Source organism: Meles meles, chromosome 7 (assembly GCF_922984935.1).
Source record: "Meles meles chromosome 7, mMelMel3.1 paternal haplotype, whole genome shotgun sequence".
NCBI lineage: Eukaryota > Metazoa > Chordata > Mammalia > Carnivora > Mustelidae > Meles > Meles meles.
In genome coordinates this window covers 121,390,617-121,408,241 of record NC_060072.1, presented here as the reverse complement: position 1 = coordinate 121,408,241, position 17,625 = coordinate 121,390,617, and the positions used below count along the sequence as shown (strand labels likewise).

The window sequence follows — 17,625 nt, the reverse complement described above, 5'->3', positions numbered from 1 at the left end:
TAATGGATACCTAAGCTGTAAATGATGAGTATTTTGCACATTTTTTTTTCTTTTCCAAATGGTCTGATTTGAAATCTCAGGGTTCTCCGGGTGTGTTAAAAAATGATGTTCTTCAGGTGCCTGGGTGGCTCAGTGGTTTAAGCCTCTGCTTTCAGCTCAGGTCATGATCTCAGGGTCCTGGGATCAAGCCCAGCATCACATCGGGCTCTCTGCTCAGCAGGGAGCCTGATTCTCTCCCTCTTTCTGCCTGCCTCTCTGCCTACTTGTGATCTCTCTCTCTCTGTGTCAAATAAATAAACAAAACCTTAAGAAAAAAAAAAATGATGTTCTTCATGGTACAGAAATGGCAACCCAGTAACAAAATGGATCCTTAACCTGCAAACTAGTCCTGAGGCCCCATCCTCTCTCAGCACAGAGGTTTCTGATGAGCATGAACTAAGTCATACAGCCCAAGTCCCAGTCTCCTCCCAGGCATGCAGCTCCAACACCAAAGGCAAAGTTTCCAGTGCACCCATAGAGGACGGCAAAGATCTAGATACCCAGGAACCACTGTTATGACACAGAAACACACAAGTCTCCTGCCGGTGGTGCAGATTCCTAAGATACACCCTGGTTCTAGAAGCCTGCTCCACCTCAGTCAGCCCGGTTGTGAGCCAGGCACAGCCTTCCAGAGCTTCCTCAGACAGATCTAGGGTCAATCCCTGTCTTGTGACTTACGCATCATGGGACCTGGGGTCAGTCAGTTCTCCTCAACTGTCAAAGAGTACTTAATACACAGGGTCATGGACAAATTAAATGACCCATCCACTGGTCAAGTGTCTAGGGGAGTATCCCATGCCTAGCAGATACTGAATTACGTTAGTCATTATTCTTTTTCAAACCACCTCTACACCTTCACACTAACGCCAGTCTTGGAAACCTCCTCAGAAAATCTAATACATCCAGAATATAGGTGTTGGCAAAGGAGGAAAAAAAAAATTCTTTTTTTTTTTTTTTTTCACTCAGAAGTTTTGGCCAAGGTACGGAGAACAAGGAAAATTTTTACCTCAAAGGGAATACATCTGGGACATTGAGACAAAGGGCTTGATAAATTCTGAAGGGAAAACATCAGCAAATACTACCGTACTTGCCCAGAAATTTTTCATCCCATCCACAGTTCCACAGACATCACATCTTCTGAAGAAAAATGCTGCACTTGGTAACTGCAGCCGAGGGATCATCCTTGGGTTTTACACACACTGGCATGCAGAAAAAAGTCACAAAGCCATTAAAGGCACGATGTGCAAGGGAAACAATGAAAAAACCAAGTACATGTTGCTTCCATGAGGAATCTTAAGACCACAACAAGCCATGTGTGAGGTGGGATATCTCAAGAAGGGAAGTACCAGAAATAGTATTTAAAAGGATACCACAGGACACAGCCAACTGTGGTACTCAACTGACAGAAGGGTGTCATGAGCCCAACATCATTCATATTTCGTTTTGGACCATCCTACTGAGGAAAACTCTTGTTTGGGGGGGCCTGACAACTAGTTTTCTTTCCCCGAGAGCAGTCCTGATGGCAACTGACAGAAAGAGCCTGCCAACAGGCTGAGGGAGGAAGCAGGGCAAACCCACACAGATTAAAATTTCACCCCAGCTAATCTACTGAGTGAGTAATCCATAAGTGGAAAAGCAGAGACGATCTAGAGATGAAATCCAGATGAAGAAAAAGGGGACAGAACATTCTGAAGAGCTTATCCGTAATGAAAACATTTAGAAAAGCAAGCTTCCTGAGCAGCTATGGAGACAACTTCATGACTCTGAGATTTTTAAAAACTGAACCAAACAAACTCTGCATGTGTTGCTCAGCGTGCAAGGTACTGGGGGCGATTCAGGGGACACCGCGGGTGGGAGATGGCCCCTTCTCTCAAAGAGCTTCTGGTACCGACGGAGAAAACTTACAAAAGGAAAAATCTGGAACAATCGACCCTCAATGGGGTGAGTCTGGGACTGAAGAACAGAGGAGAGGAGCCCCAGCGGGCTGCTTATGTCTAGGGACACTGGGAGGAAGCAACCACACCGCAGCAGAGCCCTGGAGAACCAATGGGTAGGTGCTGGAAGCAAGAGACACCACAGGAGCAGGGCACGGAGACTGGAATACATCTGCGTACCTGTGGGACATGGGGGACCACACCTCACTTTTGTCACTGAAGCCCCCACTGGTATAGCAGCGTCCATGTGTTAAACGAAGACATGACAGCCATCTGGGAAGCGGGTCATTGGAGGTTTACTAGAAAAATGATCCCATGACCAGCTCTTATGACCGGTCTCCATCTATTTCTTCCCTTCCCTTGGAACCCCTAAAACACTCTGCACCATGTTTCTGTCACCATACGCTGCTTTGCACAGTGGGCATATGGGCACATGTCCAATTTTCTCTGAGAGTTCAGGGAGCAAAATGTAAAAGGAAAGCCCCTTCAGGGTGATGGTTAAGAGCTCTGGCTTTGGCCCGGGGCAGGTAACCTAAGTTCAAATCCCAATTGTTCCATATGGTTAGTTCTGTGTGACCTTGGCCAAGTTGTTTAACCTCTCTGGGCCTTAATTTCCTCATCTCTAAAATGGTGATAATAGTATCTATTTTATTGCATGCTGTGTGGATTTAATGTGAAAATTCACATGAAGTTCTACCATCCATGGCACAGAGTAAGAACTCAGTAAATGTCTGCTAATGTTATTATTATTAAAACTCTATGTTCCGGGGCACCTGGGTGGCTCAGAGGATTAAAGCCTCTGCCTTTGGCTCAGGTCATGTTCTCAGGGTCCTGGGATCGAGCCCCGCATCTGGCTCTTTGCTCAGCAGGAAGCCTGCTTCCGCCTCTCTCTCTGCCTGCCTCTCTGCCTACTTGTGATCGCTCTCTGTCAAATAAATAAATAAAATCTTAAAAAAACAAAAAACAAAAAAAAAACTCTATGTTCCTTTGTCTTACAGAAGCCAGTATTCTCTATGGCATGAAGCAAAAGCTCATTAAATACTTACTGAGGAATGCTAGATCATTTTCCCTTCTGACTTAGAACTTTCAAGAAGCCCAACTCTCTGTCTCTGAGCCCCACTGCCAGCACAGTACCCCTCTTCTCAGCTTCCACATCATATACCCCCTGCTATAGCTCTATCACACTGAATTGCAATTACATGTATATTTGTCTGTCTTCCCAAAAAGTTCCCTGGGGACAAGAACCCACACACATTTTGTTTACCAGCGCCTCCTCAGTGCCTGGCACCAGATTCTCAATCTCTAATATCCAATGAATTTTTTAAAAAACAAAAAAACTGTAGAATCGTCTCACAATTCTAAAAAACCCTTATCTGAAGTCCCACCAAGGGGAATAAATAAAGGCTCATTCCCAGGTGGCTTTGACCAGACACACCCATTCAAATTTCTATCCCAGAACTAATTCAGCATCCCTCACTCCTAGAGGGAAGACTGGGTTTGTAAAGATGAGTCCAGTTTACTTGGTATTCAGTGAACCCATAGTTCTCTGCAGGGTTTGCATCAGTCTCGACAATACTTCCACAGGCTATGCTGGGAGCTAAAGGGCAGACCCCAAACTCCAACTTCCTGAGAAGCTTCCAAAGGACACTCAGCTCTTAGGACCTTCGGGGTTAACCAAGATTTTTAGAGACCCCTGCATTTTTATCTGGACCACTTCTACAATCCCAGGGTGAGGTTACATTCAAGAATTCCTGCAAGAGAGAACGGCCACCAGGAATACCTGGGGTGGGGGTCAGGGCTGGGGGGAAAGAAGTCACTGGATCCCAAGACTCAGAGGCTGCCGAGTCCACACCCCCATTAGAACCCTGCCTGGGAGCCTAATCAGCCAAGGCAGGGCCTTCCACGGACAGCAGGCATTGCCCTTCCGTGGCCAGAGCCCTGTGAGCCACAGAGGGGTGGCTGCAAGGGTGATCCCCCCAAGCAGGAAACAAACCAGACTGCCCTTCCTCCCAGCCTCCACTTGACCGTCAGGCTCACGGCAGTGGTCATCACAGGCCACAAAGATAGAATAGCTACCAGGCCGTCATGGTACTTATCTCACATGGCCAATATTCACAAGCTGTTTGCTGAATGAATGCTTGTGAGTCTGGCTGATTTCACAGCCTCCAATCTCCTCTCTGGCATCGTCCACATGACTCCCACCCTTTAATTCTAGTCCAGGCCCTGCAGTTTTTAAGATCCTTTTCCTATCTCACTCTCCAAACTCATTCTAACAAAACATAAACTCTTTCCAACTGACCTATATGTGGCTGTTACTGTTTAATGTCTTATACTTAAGAATAATGCTTTAAGCCAAAGAATGAATCTCTCATGAGACTCCTGAAAAGAGAGATATTCAGTGAAGTTTAAATCACGTGATGGGGTCTAACACATATTTGCTTAAAATTCAAGCCATTGTCCCTTTATTTAGCACCTATAATATGTAGCATGCATTGTAACCCCTATTTTTTTTTTTTACAACGAAAGCCCACAATCAGCTGGAAATGTTGGTACTATTATTCCCACTTAAATACGAGAAAACAGAAGCTCAGAAAGATCATGTAATTTGCTCAAGGTCTCATTGTTCATAAATGGCACAGTTAGGACTTGAACTTCCTTAATCTAATAGAAGCCCGTGCTCCTTTTATTTCACTTACCCATTCATTTTTTTTTAAAGATTTTTTTTATTTATTTGACAGACAGAGATCACAAGTAGGCAGAGAGAGACGGAGAAGCAGGCTCCCTGTTGAGCAGAGAGCCCGACGCAGGACTCGATCCCAGGATCCTGGGATCATGACCCGAGCTGAAGTCAGAGGCTTTAACCCACTGAACCAGCCAGGCACTCTCACTTACCCATTCATTTATTCGGCAAACATTGATGAACCATGTAGGTGTCCCGTCTGAGCCAGGTCCTCCCTGTGTGTGACACCTGCTCTGCCAACATGTGGGAAAGCCTCCACTTGGGCTCCCAATGTGGGTCTTTGCCTACAAGACCCTGTAGGGGCCACAGGAGCCCCTACTGTGCTCTCAGGTCTCCGAATGCAGCTCCCCCTCACCTACTTGGGGACGCATGCCCTAGGAGCCACAGCGTGGTGGCTCTGAATTCTCTCTGGAGCCTAATGCACTGTCGGGAGCTCATTTTGCACCTACAAAGTGAATTAATGGAGATACAGGAACGTAACAATGGCTGAAGTAAGAAATCTTTAATATGGACCGTTTCTTCTCTGCTTGCCATTACATTGATGGTGATGGGACAGTGCCTCTGAACATTCACCGTCACCCTCCTCAGGGACACCATGACACCAAAGTTCTGGATGTGGTCCAGACTAACTGTGGGACCTCGGGCAGCCCACCGATAAGAGAGCTGGCCTGGCCAGGATCCAGGCATGAGTTAGAAAGACTTCAGCTTCTGAGTGCAAGAATGAGTTGATCATGAATACTATGTTCCAAAGAGGCTGGCTTGAAGGTTTTGGGTGTGAGCACTTTGGTAGTAGGCAGAACTATGTGTGCAAGTGTCTTAGGCCCTCCCAGCTACCGTAACAGAATGCCACAGGCTGAGCGGCTGAGACACAATGAAACTGACTTCTCACAGTCCGGGAGACTGGAAGTCCAAGACAGGGCTGCTGGCAGATTTGGTGTCTGGTGAAGGCCCGCTTCCTGGTTCACAGAAGACCACCTTCTGACTGTGTCTTCTGACTAGGGTGGAAGGGCCCTAGAGCTCCCTGGGGTCTCTTTTACCAAAGGGTACTAATTCCATCATAGGCCTTCACTTCCATGACCTAATCACCTCCCAAAGGCTCCAACTCCTAATATCCCACACTGGGGGTTAGGTTTCAACATATGAATTCGGGGGAGGAGGGACAATAACATTCAGTCTATAGCAAACAGTATTTATTTTGTAAGTGAAGTGCCTGAAGCTAGGTTCTCCTGTCCCACCCCAGCCAGGGAGAGTCAGGAACTCTTGGATATAGTTTTACCTCTTTCTTCCAAAAATTTAACTAAGCTACCAGATGTCTCTTGAGGAGGTCCTCCTGTTGGCACCAGGTTCTGTCCCACTTCAGACTCTGTACACGTTTAGAGGTGCTGATGAGGGTAGAGATGGGAACATGACAATAACCCCAACAAGGCCCTCACCCCCACCCCCCACAAACCTAAAGCAAGTGGTCAGAAACCCACAGTACTCAACAAAGACCACCACCTCTATACCCAGAGCAGATACCCAACCTGTGCACAGTGGTTCAATCAACCAAAATGGTAAAATACTGAAATACTTTTATGCCAATCAGTAAATAACCACAGCCTGACTGTAGCCTCAACAGCTAACCTCTGAGGTCTCTCCTGAGAGCTCCCTACCCTCCAGAGAAACTGACTACCTAGGACCCACCCAAACAACAAGTCAATTCTTATTGCCTTCCTTATTGTACTCTTCCAAATTTTTTAAATTTTCTGCTAGGATGACATGTTGCTTTCATGATTTTTTTTTTTTTTTTTAGTTTTTCTTAATGTACCAATCACTTAAATACTAAGAATGCAAACAACAAACACCTGAATAGAGGCAGTTAAACTGCACCATGAAACTCTAGTTTTTGTTGATGCTTCCAGAGTCAAGGCTAACACCCAGCCCAACTCCTATGGGAACAATGCCCAAAAGATGATAGCTAGGTTTCAAAGAGTGCACGTGATACTAACATTTACGAGAAAGGAATACTTTTAAAGCTATAATCTTCATAACATAATAATACCTTCTATTTGTATAAGGCCTTACTACATATGCCTTATCTCATTTGGGACTTAAAACAGGTCTGTAACGTAAGCAGGTGTAATTCAGGTATAATTATCCCATTTAACAAACAAGGTAATCAAGACATAGAGCGGATAAGATCATGGTTCCACAGCTCTCAAGTGACGGAGCTAGGCGTCAACTCCAGTCTCCTGACCTCTACTTCCTTTAGAGGTATGCTGGAGTCACCTCATACCTGCTCATGAGAGCCTGATGCAAGAATTCTGCAGTAGGTTATTAAACCATGGGCAGCTTAAAACCGTTCCATGTGGGAGTATTTACACTACGGAAATCAGCAGTTGTTATGAATCGGAACCCATCTCCACACCATACCACAACACGTCCACAGAAGTGGAGGCATTTCTCCTTCATTCTTTAATAGTCTCTATTTGCATCAACCCCATTAACCAGCTTGTAAGCTGTGTGACACAGGAGAAAGAGCACTGAACTGGGGAGTCAGAAGACACTTAGACCCCCTCCCACTCCTGCTGCCTCTTAGCAGCGTTTTCTCGTGAGTCATTTGACCTCTCTGAACCTCCATTTCCTTATCTGTAAAGTGAGGGCCATAACTGAATCATGCGGGTAAAAACATTTTGCAAACAGCAAACCACCACATGGCTGGGAAAAACAAGATGGCGGCCCTCCCAAAATTTCAGCAGAGAATTACCATGTGATCCAGCAACATTACTTCTGGGTACACACCCAAGAGAACTGAAAGCCAGGACTTGAAGACATACAGGTACCCCCACGTCCATGCAGCATTATTCACGACAGCCAAAAGGAGGAAATAACTCCAAGTGTGCACCAACAAATGAATGAATAAATGCAGTGGAGTATAGACACACCGGAAAATATTATTCTGCCTTAAAAAGCAAGGAGGAGGAAAAAGAAAAAGAAGGAAGTTCTGGTACATGCTTCGAGGACAGTATCCCAAGTAAAATAAGCCAGTCACAAAAGGACAAATATTTTGTGACTTCACTTCCATGAGGCACCTACAGCAGTCAAATTCATAAAGACAGGAAGTAGAATGGTGATTGTCAAGGACTTGGGGAGAGGGTGGACTGGGGAGTTAGTGTGTAATGGGGACAGAGTTTCAGTTTGGGGGGATGAGAAAGTTCTGGAGATGGATGGTGGTGATGGTCACACAGCTCCAAGTTTCAGTTTGGGGGGGATGAGAAAATTCTGGAGATGGATGGTGGTGATGGTCACATGGCACCGTGAACATCCTCCATGCCACTGACCCGTACATTTAAAAATGGTTTAGGATAGTAACTTTTCAGTTATGTATTTTTTACCAAAGTTACACACACACACACACACACACACACACACACACAGTCTTGTTATTATATCCCAATTGTGAGAGGAGCCAAAAGGACCACAAGAAGCCCACGTTCCTTTTTTATCCTTACCCAGACCACAAACTCCATCTTTGCTGACCATGCTAATAGAGGCAGAAAGAACCCACAAGCAATATCATTCTTGCACGTATTATCAGATATGTGCTGTCCCCAACTTTTATGCAAGGTCTGCTCCAAATGTTCGTTACAAGCTTTTTCAAGGCATATTTTTCTTAAACAAATGAAATATTTTGGGGTCACCTAGGACCCTACTCCAGCCTTGATGAACTTTGGGGTCACTGACATAGCTGGATCACAGTGCTAACAGTCCCGGCCTAGTCCTGGGAGAAGGGATGAGGGAGACACAGAGGCCATACCATGACACCCCCCACTTGGAGACCCCAGGTCAGCAAGTACCCAGCTTTGCCATGGCTCCCCAGTGGGCCTCACTCGGCCCTCCACTTCCCAGGTTGCAACCCATCAGAGTCCCAAGACCACAATTAACCTATCTACCTCCTGCCTTACATTCAAACATGAATTCTTTTCAGTTAAGTGTCAGAGAAAAAGCACGTCCTTCAAAACTGCTTATGTCCTAAATGGCGGGCCCTCAACCTCTTTCAAGGCGTTCATATCTTCCCATGTTTCAAGGCAACTTTCAAGTGGCCATTCCTATCAAGGCTAAAGAAGTAGCAGCTCGGGGCACCTGGGTGGCTCAGAGGGTTAAGCCTCTGCCTTTGGCTCAGGTCATGATCTCAGGGTCCTGAGATCAAGCCCCGGATCGGGCTCTCTGCTCAGTGAGGAGTCTGCTTCCCCCGCTCTCTCTGCCTGCCTCTTTCCCTACTTGTGATCTCTCTCTCTGTCAAATAAATAAATAAAATCTTTAAAAAAAAAAAAAAAAGTGGCAGCCCAGAGACAGAAGGACACCTGGGGGCGGGGGCACCAGCCCTGTGGGATGCCTGGCACTCCAACCCTCTGCCAGACCTCCCACTCTCCTCCCTCCACCCACAAGTTTTCTAATGCTACAGAAGATCTGGGGCTTCGGGACTTTGGGGCTTTGTTTATTGTGTGGGTGTCTTTTCCCCCACAATACTGTGGGTCTGAGTATTAGAGGGCACAGACTTGTGGGAGTAGGCAGGCAAAAGGGTCACTTGAAAATCAGGGACTTCGGAGGCTGTACTGAAAACCTTGAGGGTTCCAGTTACAGCACCCAATTCCATTTGGTGTAAAGGCAATTGCACTGATGGGCATCACGGGTCATGACAGACAGGGAGGTCCTCTGTCACATAGAAATGTCAGAGCCTTTTCGTCCTCTGCTCACTCCATTACAGAGGTTCCAATAAATTGTCACCCCAGACTTCGGCCATTAAAAGGGCTAACATGGAAAGATCAAGACAAGGGATCTGGCCTAATACGGCAGATATTCGCACCCCAACTGTCAACGCCTGTATCCTGAGACCTGGGAAATGAAACTTTTGAAATCTTATCCCACGCCCCGACAGCAATCCCCCATAAAGATATTTTTAAATAAATTGTTACACGTGCCCATGTGGTGTACTCACAGGCATGCTGCCATTTCTTTAATGCTCTTGCCACTAAAATCAATTCAGGACATACCAGCTTTAAACTACAAAACTCCATGATGTTTCGTCATGTGGCAAATAAAGTACTTAAGCCCTCACATCAGAACCTTCTATTCACTGAGAAACGAAGCTGACACCCGGTAACCATTCTCAGAAAGGAAAAGCACGTTGAAGCCGAGGCAGAACCACGGAGACCTTGTGTGCTGTTTGGGAAGACAGAAACTGCTCAGAGAACTGTTGCACAAGCTGACGCAGACAGGGACAGGCTAAAACAAAACAAAACAAAAGCCCCAGCTCAGGCTGCAGGGAGAGGTGCAGAGACAAAGCTGATGAGATAACCAGAGGAAGGAATGAGCCTGTGATACACAGTGAACTAGGTCACTCCAGCACAGGAGCTGGCCCGGAGGACGTTTCAGGCAGAGTCTCTTGGTTAATGCTAGCACTTTACAAACTAATAATCCTCTTGGGGCGAGCAAAGGTCGAATGGCTCCATGGACCCCCCAGATCTGTGCAAATGGCCTCTGAGGAGCTGTGTTCCAGCACCACAGGGGCTAATGAGTGGGAACGAGCGTTTCCTAAGAACACGTTCATGGGCCACACACTGTACTGAGTAGTTTTCATGGGCTCTCCTTAAATCCTCCCTACAGCCCTGAGATTAAGTGCCGGTCTTATCCTGTTTTATGGACATGAGGCTGAGAATGGCCAAATAATTTGCCCAAAACGAAATTCTCAATAACTTGAGAAGCAGTGGACCAGGATTCACACTCAGGTCCTAGTGACCTCTGAGCCTACACACTTAGCTACTCACTATGGTGCTGTGCAAAACACCCAGCAATGAAACATCCATGGCTGACTGAAGACTTGTTGATAGTTTCTTAAATCAATTTGGGCAGGGGAGTGAGGGAAGTCAAATAGGCACCATTCTGCATATTTGCAAAAAGAGCTTCCAAAAATCAGTTTTCAACAGATCCTGACATGTTCTTCCCCGTGGTCCTAGCCCTGAATTTCCATAGGCGGTCCCCCCCCAAACCACAGCCGCTGAAAGCAACTAGAGTTGATGACAGCTACGTTTACTTAATCCCAATTATGTTCCAGGCACCTCCTATACATCATTGAATCCTTACAAGAATCCCACAAGGCAACAACTTCCATCGCCATCTTAACTCAGAAAGATTGAGGAACCTCTCCAGAAGCACACAGTTGGAATGGTTCAGCTGGAGCCACCTTTCCATTAAGGGTCAAGGCCTCCTAAGGCCCCTCCTACCTGGCCTCAGCAAATATGCTATTTTCAATGCTTATCCTCAAGATTTGGTGTTACTCAGAAGACAGAATCCCTGTTTCTGAACCCTGAACTAACTAGGAAAAATGGCACAAGACAGAGAGCTGATCGCTAGAGACATGGAATGAATTCGGTGTGCTACTGAATGAACTTGGCCAGTGGCATCCATTTAGAAGTTAGCCTTGATCTGACTGGAACCTAAATAAGCTGTTTGCTGCATAATAAACATTTTCTTATAAATCAAGCAGGATCTCATGATGGCTAACCCAAGGAAAAAGTGGTTTCCTGCACCAAAGAATGTCAAAGGGGTATAACCAACATGAACTGAGAAAGAAGATTAGGATAGCATCTCTCCCAGAGTCTACTTATCCTTGTTTTAGCTACGTACACATTGGATTGACCATCTTGAGCCAGAAAAGAAACTCAAGGCAACGGACTAGGACACTAGGCTTCCTGCTGGCCACCCAGAAGCAGTTCCTTCTTCAATTAAAAATATGGGTCTCCAGGGGGCTGTGGACTCCCTGGTGATTTCTGGGAAATCTGGTAAGGATTGGAGATGTGAGGTTGGAGGTTTACCACTGTGGGTGCAAGTTGATCAGCAATGTGACAGTCCACCACTGGACCAATGCCTAAGCTGTCCCAGAGGAGAGAGGAGGAGGAGAGAGATTGCAGGGGATTTAAGGAGATTTATTTGAGGAAGGGAAAGATTAAAGGGATTTATGGAGACCCAGCGAAAGAAAAACTCAACAAATTAACCCCTAAAATCCTCCCCTGAGGGAACACAAATGTTTACCTACCAAGTCTAATTATTGTCCATTCAGTGGCCACATTTGAACCAGAAATTTTTGCTTTAGACACAGTCCTTATTAGCCCCTTCTGGAACAAGCTCTCTACCCAAAGCATAACTTCCCAAATCCCACTGCACTAATCAATAAGACCAGTGTTTGTTATCTTTTTCCCAATTAAGAAAAACATTTGGCTTTTCCTCTCCAAATACGAAACATCCTGTCAAAGAAAGGAGCAGCAAGAATGCTCATGTTTATTATTTTTCACAGAATGTTTGGGCTTTAAATCGCCAAATTAAGTGAGAGAGTTACAGGTTATAGGATAGAGTTATATATGAGATATAAATATAAATACACACGCACACATAGAGAGAGAGAAGAGTTATAGACCCACCTGTCAAGGTGAGCTAGCTCTTTCCTTTGATAGTTCTAAGGGAAACCCCAGCATTTTCACAGAAAATTAAGCAATTCTTCTAGAAGCTAAAATATCCAGCCTATCACAACTTTCCCTCTGTGACCAAGGAGGAGGCATTTCAAAAGCCCTCTCCAGACACAATCTCAGAGGGAAGGAAATTCACCTTGAAATGCAGGAGTCACTCATAAGGGGGGCCCAGAAGCCCAAATGCGAGCTTACCTGCTAAATTGTTTCCAAGATCCTCCCAGAGCAGGGATGGAGCAGACACTCAGAAAATCCTTGCATAAACTGACCAAAACCATCCAATGGCATGATTTTTTCAACCCCAAAGCCTTGGAGAATCTCACACCCAACCACAACAATTCTTTTCCTGTCTCTTCCAAAAATATCCAGGATCCAATCACTTCTCATCACCTCCGTAGCTACTTCCTCCTTCTAAACCACCTGTCTTTCACCTGGATCATTGCAATGGCTCCCAGGCTGGTCTCCTCACTTCTGCCCCAGAGCCCGCCGGTCTGTCCTCAATACCACAAGTACAGTGATGCTGGAAACACCTGAGTCAGATCAAGGTTCTCCTCTGCTCAAAATCCTCCAATGTCTCCCACATCTCTCAGCACAAAGGCAAAGTTTCGACAACAGTCTACAAAGGTCATGCATGAGTCTGATCTCCCCTCTGCCTTGCCCCCTCCAATTCCTTGCTATCTTAGCTCAGCTCCCACCTTCCACCCTTAACCACCCACTTCCAGCCACACGTGCCTCTTGGAACAGCAAACAAGTTTTCCGCCAGGCCCTCAGCTCCTGCTGCCCCCTCTTATGGGAACATTCTGCCTTCAGAGGTTCCAGGGCTCCTTTAGATGGTACTCAAATATCAGCTGCTCAGTGAGGCCATCCATGACTACCCAGCTTCAAGCTGCCATCACCCCACTCCACAAAATCCCCCTTCCCTGCTTGGATTTTTCCCCCTCACGTGTGTACTAGGCACCATACTCTACATTTTACTTACTTATCTTTTTCATTTCCTGGTTCTCCTACCAGAAGGTAAGCTCCAAGAGGGCGGGCATTTTTTGGTTGTTTGTTTGCAGCTATGCCCCACAGTGCCTAGAATACAGTAGATGCTCAGTAGATATCTTGAAATGTATGAGAGGCTGAATTTATATCCTGCCCCCCCAAACAAGAGAGCTGAGAAATACAAACTCCTAACAAATACCACAGCTGGGATACACTCAGGGAGAAATCTAGGGGCTTCTGTCGCCATGGTCCGTTTGGTGATATTCTTTCAGATGTTTCACCCAGACTCTAAAAATCTGAATAATCTCAGAATAAATACTATTAAATCAGCCAGTCAAATATACAAACCACCTGAAGCAGCTCTGCATTCTACCCCTCCCCCGCTCCACTGCCTACATCCCCAAAAAAGCACTATTGAGTGTGTTTTCCCCTGGGGCTTCCAGATAAACCAATCATCTGTGTCCTCAACAGGTGTATTTACTGAGCAATTTCAGAATAAGGAGTGTAAGTATGATACGAGTGGGAAAAGACCATGCTTGCCCCATGGATATTTCTATTTATACCCTTCCTAAAGCCGCACCAGCAGGCACTCATTTAATGAAAAAGCGGCCGCACTATGCTATGGACATTAAGTGGGATAAGACTTCCTGTCCAGAGCTGTTTCACTCTGCTACTAGCATGGGCCTAACAGTGTCGCTCCAAACAGAAATGAGCGGCACTAGCCACACGTGGAAGGTTCGCAAGGATCCCCAGTGAGTAGTTTCCTTGCACAGTTGAGCCATAAAATCTCAGGGCTGTAAGGGCACTTGAAAACCATCTTGCCTTCCCTGCCCCACACCCCTGATTTTAGAGAGGAAGAAGCTGAGACAGGGAGAAGGTAATGTGGACAACTGACCAAGAAGCCCACACACCACACAACCCATTAGTGGCTGAGCCAGACCTGGAAGCCAGGCTCAAACTCCCCACGAAGCCCAACCCAGCCCCCTGCAGACAGCAATTATTTCCCCATAAAACGTTCAGTCTATAAGAAAACCATGTATTCACACCCTGCAGAGATGATCTATTTTCTAGGACATGCCATTTCCTATACTCCAGAGGAAAGGAGGTATATTGGGACAATCATTCTGTGTCATGCCAAGAACTGAGGTCTTCTCTGTTCAGAAGGGTTTCATGGTGTGGAAATTACAGAAGTGATTTCCGTGAGTCTGGGGTACTTCCTGGATACCACGCCAAAGCTTTCTTTCCATCCGTATTCTTCTCCGAGTGGCAAATTATCAATTTTTTTTGTAATTTTAGAAGTCGTTGAAAGGTATCTCCAATAGAGGTGATCTGAAGAGCCTTGGCAAATACAGTGAAGGAAATGTTCACTACCCCTAATTTGCTGTTACACAACATGTATTTGCTCTCACGGTGTGCCAAGGATCAGAAAACATGTTGATTACTAACTAGTAATTAGATCGTTCACCTTATTCAGAGCTATGGTCAGGTTCTGGAATTCCCTTTCAAAGTAAGTTACGTGCAGCCCGCTGGTTGGGAGGTTTTTCCTGAGGCCCGACTCAGAGGTACATGAGCTAACCCAGGCCCAAACCCCAAAGACAGGTCCTTTTGCCTAGGCTGTCCTTAGCTTCCTTCATCCCCTTCCCACCCTCCTGGGCCTGCCTTCCCTCCCATTTGGCCCCCGTCCTCCTCCAGCAAGGCCCCTCTGACCACACAAACTAAATGACTCAACCCCCTGGCTTCAACAGTAAATGTTCTAGCTCCGCAGGGAAAGGTACCTGAATCAGGCAGCTAGATATCAGATGACAAATTTTGGCAATGTGTGCTCCTTGGGCCTTTATGATGCTTTATTTTAAAAGCATTTTAACACTGTGAGATAACAGTCTGACTCCTGGCAGGGCTTTCCTGCCTTAGGATCCTGAAGGCATGTGGGGAAGGTGTGACAAACAAAATGACTTGGAGCTTCAGAGTACCTTGGAAATGAATCCCAATCTTGAGTGATGCCTTTGTCTTACACTAGGTTTCATTACAGACAGAAGAGGGGTCCAGACTCTACATCTGCATAGACAAGAATGGAAGCAACCTCTCTATATGGACTCAGGCCAAGGTCACAGGGGTTGGCCCCGGGTGAAACAAGCGTACTGAACTTCAGACCACTGCTGGGAGACAAAATAATGCTGACATTCCAAAAAGCTTTGAAATGTTACCACAATTATTTGTTCTTTGCATTACTGTTAAAATTAGCTTTCCAAATACTCACGTTAAATCAAATTATTAGAAAACATTTGCTGTTACATAAGCCACAAATTAGCTCTACCCCATATGGATCATGATGAGTAGCTCTGCCTAGAACTAGCTTGTGTTTGGCAAGTCACTTAATCGCTCCGTTGCCTCATTTTTCCCATCTGCCAATTGGGAATAACAGCAAAACCCACCTTCTAAGCTTATTCTGAGAGTGAAATACATGTAAGGCACTGAGAACAATGCCTGATGCTTGGTATTCCTTTAAGAAAGTCACCTATAATGACTATTATTATTCTGTCATTGAGTAAAAACATTTTGATCATTTAATTATTTGTGTTAGACTCTTTTAGAACCCATGCCAGCACCTCAGGGCCTCAGTGGGAATCTTCTTTTCAAAGAATTATTTCCAAGGCAGAAGGCAAAGCTTCGGGACCCCAACAGAGACCCATGTTCACCGGGCACCTGACTAGAGTCCAAGAGACTGTTCCGCAAGAGCTCCACTGGCCTTGTTGGTTCCAGAAGGCAAATCCCCATCCTTCCCAGAGGGAAAACCACCCGCAGTCACCCCCAAACAGCGCCTGCTATAGCAGGAGCCACTCAATAAAGCCACAGCTCACTGAGCTTCGGCGGCCTGGCTGCAGTAGAGGGGAGGCTGCAGGGCTCTCCTGAAAAGCAGGTTGGTTGGGGGAGACATCTCTCGTCTCTGCCCACCTGGAGGCTACAGGCAGGGAGACCAGTGTGAGGGGCTCAGGTGGAGATGTGCCACACAAAGGAAGGAATTCCCACACACTGAGACTCCACTCTCTCCCATTCCCCTCATCTGCAGCCACATAACCGGTCTCAGGATGACAAGCAAGGGCATGCTTCTTGCTTCGGAACTTGAGCATCCCAGCATCAAAACCCCATATCCGAATAAACCTCAATAGCAACGTTCAAAAGTTTTGACCAAAACTCACCCCCTAATTGGCCACGCTGAGGGAGGCAGTCCCAAACCCCTCTCTATTAAAAAGGCCAAGTCCTTTCCATTTTCATCCCAACAAAGGTAGAAAGTCTATACCCACAGGTGCCCTCCCTAAAGTGCAGCAACACAGCTCGGAGACCCTATTCTCAGCCTTGCCAGGGTGCCTTCCTGGGAATGCTGCCTTCACAACTTCGCCCTGGGGGATCCACTGCAGATGTAGGGGTGGGGGTGAGGGAAATAAATGACCACCCACCATGGACCCTGAGTAGGGGGCAGCAGACAATCTAGGTGGGAAAATGTGATTCTGGGAAAGCAAACCAACCACAAAAACAAGGAAAGGGGGGAAAGGGAAGGAAGGGAAGAAGGAAGAACACAGTGATTTATCTCACCAAACACCTCCTCTCTCTCTTCCCAGCCTAATCAACACCTCCATAAACCCCTACAAAATGTTCAGTTCATATAGCACATGTGTGCGTGTGAGCGAATATATACACTGACAGATACTGATCACCAGCAGATACTGATCACATGAGGGGAGAAAATAACCTGAACTTCAGACTCACCCAGCAGTGCCTGATTGTCTTTCACTATCAGCCTCCCTACCTATTCTGGGGCGCTTCAAAACAAAACAAACAAAAACCAACTCCTGGGCAGAAAGAGAGCAGTCGCTGAACTGAGCAGCCCATGCTTGGGGCATTCATGCCCACTTCTGAGTGTTTCAGCTTTCTTGCCACGCAGCCACCAACACTTGGACTGAAGACAGTCCGAGAGAGGAGTCGCCTGTACAGAGACACTCACAGACCCTCCCTGCAGACATGCAGGCCAGAGTGTGTGGCTGAGCCTGTGTGAAACAGACACACGCTCAGGGAAGGCTCTACCCACACGTGACCCTGAACACTGCGAAATTCTTCCCTTCCATAATCGCGTGGCATCCAAAGTGTTGCCTACACCTAGTACGTGCAGATGTCGATTCTGTAAGAACACACGATGGAAGGACGGCAAAGGGAATGACCGGAACCCCATTTTCTCGAGACCCTATCTCTCATCTACAGGGTGTGCCCATACACACGGTGAGTAAACACACAGGGCCAGTAAACACTCATATCCACCATTCTCAGCCCACAGTCACGCGTGGGGAGAAAGAAGTCGAGAGGGTGGCGGTGTCAGGGGAAGTGGAAAGTCGCCTGCTGGTGACTGTTCTCCCAAAAGCTCGGAGCTCCTCTC

The 17,625-nt window shown here is 46.4% G+C and overlaps 1 protein-coding gene across 1 annotated transcript in view; it reads right to left on the bottom strand.

The window, feature by feature from the left end:
- The window catches only part of CAMK1D (calcium/calmodulin dependent protein kinase ID), a 437,677-nt gene that overhangs the window by 419,370 nt on the left and 682 nt on the right, over positions 1–17,625 (bottom strand). The gene's annotated exons all lie outside the window — the stretch shown is intronic.